Source organism: Ceratotherium simum, chromosome 39 (genome assembly GCF_057802395.1).
Source record: "Ceratotherium simum simum isolate JZ-2026a chromosome 39, ASM5780239v1, whole genome shotgun sequence".
NCBI classification, from domain to species: Eukaryota; Metazoa; Chordata; class Mammalia; order Perissodactyla; family Rhinocerotidae; genus Ceratotherium; species Ceratotherium simum.
Window position 1 is genome coordinate 1,234,714 of NC_141938.1, and position 6,395 is coordinate 1,241,108.

The 6,395-nt window shown below is 57.6% G+C and overlaps 1 long non-coding RNA gene across 1 annotated transcript; it reads left to right on the forward strand.

Moving 5' to 3' along the window:
* The first annotated feature begins 258 nt into the window (after window positions 1–258).
* On the forward strand, window positions 259–3,617 carry LOC147912086 (uncharacterized). The gene is made up of 3 exons (XR_015550174.1): window positions 259–320; window positions 1,388–1,472; window positions 2,327–3,617. It is a non-coding gene; the product is annotated as an uncharacterized LOC147912086 (long non-coding RNA).
* Window positions 3,618–6,395: the final 2,778 nt, after the last annotated feature.

Genomic DNA, 6,395 nt, shown 5'->3' on the forward strand with positions numbered 1-6,395 from the left:
GTGTCCGCCTTCGCCCCCGCCCCGCCCGGACGGTGTGAGCTAGGACTCCCGCTCTCGCCACGGGCCTGGCCAATCATCTTGCGGGACCCGTTCAGGGGGCGGAGCGCGGGCAGGAGGGGGGCGGGGAAAGAAGGGGCTCGGCCACCCACCAATCAAAATGGGGCCTCGGCGCCGCTCGCCCCTGCCCCGCCCCTTGGTGGCGTCGCTGTGGAAACCGCGGGAAGCGACGGTTACAGCAAAGCGCCGGGCGGGACCGAGAAGTTGAGCGACAGGGAGGGCAGCGTCCTCATGGCGGGCGGCGCGGCCGGGTGGATTCCGAGGTGGGCGGCCCCGGGGGCAGCGGGGAGCAGCGGGAGAGGGCTAGGGGCCAGGGCCGTGGGCTGGGGCGCCTGGAAGGAGAGGCCTCTCCGGCGAGGGGACCCCAGCTGTCATGAATGCGAGGGAAGGAGGGGAAATGGGTGTCCAAAAGCCCCCGGGGTCCCCCAACCTGCGACCTGGGCCCTCGCCCCATTGTGGGGGGTCCTCACCGCCCTTGTCAGTGTAAGCGCCCGCTCGCCGTGCTCGGCCCTCTGTGCAGGGAGCCCACGTTTGTCTCCACCTGCGCTGTCCAGTACGGTCACCACTGGCCACATGTGGCTAGTGAGCCCTTGAAATGTGGCTGGTCCAAATTGAGATGTGCTGTAAGCTTAAGACACGCCGATTTCAAAGACTTAGTACGAAAGGGAGACTGTAAAAAGAAAAAAAATCTCGTTAATAACCTTTTACGTTGATTATACATGGAAATGATAATATTTTGGATATATTGGATTAAAATACATTGTTAAAATTAACTTCCCGGGTTTTTTTTTACTTTTCTAATGAGCCTCTTGGCACACTGAAAATCACAGACGTGGCCCACGTTTGTGGCTGGCAGTTGCGCCTCTCACGCTCGTTCTACTGGACAGGCTGGTCTGGGGTCATGCCAGGCTTTTGCTCCCTTGATGGTGTGTCACGAGTGGGCAGGGGAGGGTGGGTGCCACCACACACACACACACACACACACACAGATTCATGCACACACTCAAGATTTCAGGACACGGGGCCGGCACAGTGGCGTAGCGGTTAAGAGTGCAAGTCACTGCTGGCGGCCCGAGTTCGGATCCTGGGCGAGCACCAATGCACCGCTTGTCAGGTCATGCTGTGGCAGCGTCCCGTATAAAGTGGAGGAAGATGGGCACGGATGTTAGCCCAGGGCAGGTCTTCCTCAGCAAAAAGAGGAGGATTGGCAGATGTTAGCTCAGGGCTAATCTTCCTCACAAAAAAAAAAAAAAAAAGATTTGAGGACAGGCTAAGGAGTGGGCGGCACCTGGCACACCCCCTCACCTTCTCTTCTTTCTCCCGGATCCAGACCCTGCCCATGAGCCTTCATCTACTATTGGACCCTCCGGAACTCAGAGGCCTGGCATCTGGGACATGGTGGGAAGTCCTCAAAGGTAGATCCATGATTCATAGGGGAGCAGGGTGGGGCAAGGGTGAGTCAGTGCTTAACACTTAGTCATCCAGGTTCTGGAAACTTCTGAAGCTACAGCTTTGGGGATCCCTGTCTCCAAGCAAAGAAAGCCAAGGCTGTGGTCTTCAGAAACTCACTATGTTTTTCACCAGGGCTATCTAGGCAAAACAGAAGAAAACATAAACACGTTTTATAACTGTGCTTTCAAAGGCACAGGGTTTTTTTTGGGGGGGGAGTGAGGAAGAGTGGCCCTGAGCCAACATCCATGCCAGTCTTCCCCTGTTTTCTATGTGGGACACCACCACGGCGTGGCTTGATGTGTGGTGTGCAAGTCCAAACCTGGGATCCGAATCCATGAACCCTGGGCCTCCAAAGCACAGTGTGCAAACTTGACCACTACGCCACCGGGCCGGCCCCGGCACAGATCTTTTCTTGTTGGTAGTTTTGGGGCTCACAGTATCTTGAGTCCCTTTGTGTCCCCACAGGCCTCAGTCCCCGCCTCATTGAGGGGGACAAGGCAGGTACTCACTCAGAGGCTGCAAGTTAAAATCCTACCAACTTGCGTTGCTTGAGGTGTCTAGTCGGAGGTGCTGAGGGAGCAGGGTCAAACCCCAAAAATCTAGACACGTTTTTCTACTGTGCCAGTTCTGCCCATTTGCAGCTTCTCCAGTGTGGACTGAGTGGGTGTGTCTTTTGTATCACTGGGTTCCAACTGAGGAAGGTGTGTGGTGTCCAAATAGATGTTGGGAGAGATTCCATGCACATTCCTACAGACTTGGAACATTCTGGAATTTCCCTTTCGAGACTGCTTTTCTGAGCCCCACACTCACTCAACAGGCACCCGATCATTTTGTGAACCTACTACGCTTCGTGCCAGCCAGAGCGTACAAATGATTTCCACCCATGAGGAGCTCACAGAAAGGCAGGATCTGGCCTCAAGACGAGAATTCCTCTGTTTTTGATGAGTATTGCAAGCGTGAGCACCCCTTGTTGGCCTCATCGGGCTTCCAGTAACCAGGCTATTGGCAAACATCAAATCCACCCTTGGAATGAAGACTGGCCACTTGATTCAAGCTGTTCATGGCACTGTACAGCTGCTCTGACGGTGCCTGTTGGGAGGGACAGCCAGATCCTGCTCCGTGTCCTCAGCATCCCCAGCAGAGCGGCTGAGTCAGAGCAGTGAGGAGCAGATAACATTTGGTGTTTGCTGAACCAACTGGAACAAGCCCCTTAAAGCCGTTTCTGAAGGGGAAATTCCAGAAAGGTCTTGCGCTGTGGCAGCGCTGAAGGATGAGTGGGGCCTCCTCAGGCCTCGGATCTGGGGGAACCAGCAGTCACTCGCACATCAAAGATCTGGTGTGTTTGCTCTCCATCCCACAAGCTCCGTTTGTATTTCCCCCATGTAAGTAAGGCAGGATCTTGGTTTTTCCCAGAACCTGGCTTGGCTTGTTTTGGGGCGTGTGATTGTGATCCAGCTGGTTCAGAGCTGCTTGAGGGAAGGTGAAGCCAAGAGCAGACAAGACTGGGCTGGTTGGCAACTTTCCGCTGTGTCAGGGGCCCCAGAGAGAAGTTTCCCAAGCCCTACCCTCTCTCGACTTTCCTTACTTTTTTTTTAATTCCATGGATGTTTGTGTTTTTATTGAGGTATAATTTATATACAGTAAAATTCACCTTTCTTTAGTGTACAGTTCTGAATGCAGTTGTGTAACCACCACCACAGTCAAGATATAGAACATTTCCATCATCCTTTTCCCAGTCCCTGGCAACGGCTGATCCACTTTCTGAGTCAAGACTTTTGCCTTTTCCAGAAGGTCCTATAAAATGAAATCACACAGTAAATAGCCTTTTGCGCCTGGCTTCTTTCACTAACATAATGCATTTGACGTCCATCTGCATTGTTTCTTGTATCAGTAGCTCATTCCTTTTTAATGGCTGAATAGTATTCCATCATATGGCTGGATCAGTTTGTTTATCCATTCCCCCATTGAAGGTTTTCCTGGATGTTGGTAATTACAAATAAAGCCTCCGTAAACATTTGCTCTCGGGTTTTTATGCGAACGCAGGTTTTTATTTCACGTGGGTATTCCACCAGTGGTGGGATTGCTGGCTCGTCTGGCTGCAGTGCTTTCGAAGGTCTTTTTGATGAAGAGAAGTTGAAAAGAGTGTGCTGCATTTTTTTTTAATTAAGGTTTTATCATCTGAATCACGTCTTACACAAGCTGAGTGCTTACTATAAGCACTCAGTGTGCTAAACACTTTACACTGCAGCATTTCACTCACTGGGTGACCTCAGGCAAGTCACGTGACCGCTCAGAGCCTCAGTTTCCCCACCTGTAAAGTGGAGGTAACAATGGGCCAACTTCATAGGATTATTGTGAGGATGAAATGAGTTAATACACATGGAGCGCTTTGAAACGGCTGGGCACATAGTAGGGCCGAGTCGGTGTCAGCTCTTGTTATAATGTTCCTTTCCTGGGCCCTGTCGATTTCATATGCATAGGAACCCTGGGAGGTAGGATTTACTCTGGTCCTCATTTTATGCAGGACACACCTGGTGCTCTGAGAGACCAGGCGAGTTGTGCAAGATCATACAGACAGGAAATAAGTCAATAGTGGGTCTGGGACTTGAGCTGAGGCCGGCTGACTCCAGACTGCCCTGCTTAGTTCCTGTGTCAGTGAGGGTGCCACCAAAGACAGAACCAGTAGGACATTTGTGTGTGTGTTAACAGATGTATTTCAAGATGCTAGGTTGCACGACTGTGGGGGCTGGCTAGGCAAGTCTGGAACCTATAGGGCAGACTGGCAGGCTGGAAACTCATGGCCAGGAGCTGAGGTTTCTTCCTCAGGAAAACCTCAGTATTTGCCTTTAAGGCCTTTCACCTGATTGGACGAGACCCACCCACATTATGGAGGGTCATCTCCCGTACTTACAGTCAACTGACTGTAGTGTTAACCACATCTACCAAATACCTTCACAGCAGCACTTAGATTAGAGTTTAATTGAACTGGGTATTACAGCCCAGCCAGGTTGATGCATAAAATAAACATCACATCTTCTCTGAGCCGAGGGCTCAAGATCTGCTGAGGTTCCTGCAGAAGCCCCTTTTCCAGTAACAACCTGAAGATCCCAGGGAGCGTCCCAGTCAAGGAAGCACAGCCATCAGGAGAGGTGTTGGGTTTTGCTTTTTTTTAGGGGGGGAAGAGGGAATGGTTAAACAGTTTAAAATTCTTGAACATGACCCAGGCTTATTCAGGGAAGGGAGAGTCCCCTCGGCCCTAAGGTTGCCCACAAACACAAGGACGCCCAGAGCGGAGGGAGACCTCCGAGGCCGCCACACTCATGACTCGCCGTTAAGTCTGTATAGCAACAGACCAGTGCGTGAGGGCGAGGACGCCCCCCAGCTCTGCTTTCTCCCTGTGACGACTCTCCTGCTGTTTATGTACCTGTTGAGAAACCGAATTCTCTCCCCGCTGTGCAGGCCCGGGGACTCCCCGCCCAGACCCGTCCTCCCAGGTTGGCCTGTGTGTGTCCTAGTCCAGAGTCCTGGGGTTTCCCTGGGGTCAGTGAGTGGCCAGGCAGGGCGGGAATCCCCTGCTGGCCAGCAGCGAAGGCCACGGTCTTCGTTCTCGGGAGTCGCGGCCCGCACGAGGGCAGAGACCACCGCAAGCTTTGGCGCTGCGGTGCTGCCCGGGGGGGAGTGGGGGGCGTGGCTCAGCGGCCCCCACTCGTGGCGGCTGGTCAGCCTGTGACAGCGCTCCCTCTGGGCCAGGCCTGCCCTGGGCACTGGAGGGACGTTGACTCAGGTCGGCTTCCCAGCCCTGCGAGCGCTTACAGCTGCTACCCTCGCCGCACAGAGGCGGGAGCTGAGGCCGGCGCGGCCCGGGGACAGCCCGAGGCGACGCGGCCAGCAAGCGCGGGAACCGGGAGGGAAGGCGCTGTGGGCTCCGGAGCCAGCGTCCCCGGCCCTGACCTCCCGCGCGGGTCTTCCGGGAGCCGCCCCCCGGGCCCGGCCCCGCCCCCCGCCCCTTCCTCCGGGCCCGCTCGCCGCCCTCGGCCCTGTCCTGGGCTCTCCCGTGGCCCACAGGCGAGGCGAGAGAGACCCAGGGGGGCGTGTGGCGCCCCACGTCCCCCAAATCATCAAGGTGGCGGGGAGAGAAGAGCGGCGAGTGCGCTAGGAACGGCCGGACCCCTGGCGCGTCCCGGGACGGGCGCCGCTGCAGGCACGGGGCGGAGCGCCGCCGGGACGCGGGCGGGGGGGAGGCGACACCCGGCGGGAACACCGAGGAACACGACAATCGCGCTTCCAGCGGCAGCCGGTCTCGAGGCGCGACAAAAGGAAGGGCGCGGGGGGCGGTCGGGGAGGCAGCCGCCCTGCGGGGGCCTGCGTGGGCAGCACAGGGACAGTCCCGGCCCCGGGTGCGTTCTCCCCGCCGCCGCGAGGAGCGGGCGGGTGGGCGCGCCTGTTCCCGGAAGCGGAACCCGGGGCAGGGCGAGGTGAGGCACCCCCGCAGTCACCGGGAGGGCCGGGCGCGGCGGGCGTAAGGTCTCCCGGGGAAGGGGCGTGGCCGCCCCCGCCCCTTCCCGGAGCCGTGCGCCGTAACCCACGGACCCGGGCAGGGGGCGGGAAACGGGCGGGAAACAAGGCCGCCATTGGCTCCCCGCAAAGGGTGGGCGGGGCCTCCGCCGCCGGGTGCGCGCGCCGCGGGGAGGCGTTGCCGGCGAGGGGAGGGGCGTGGCCGCGCGCGGGCGGCCGTTGGCGGCGCGGCCCCGCCCCGGATGTCGCGCGTCGCGGCCAGGGCGGCGGCGATTGGTGGGCGCGGCGCGGGGGCGGGGCAGAAGGGTCTGGAGGGGGCTGGCGGGCTCTGGAAGCTTCCGCCGGACGGGTATATAGAGTGCGGGCCGGGC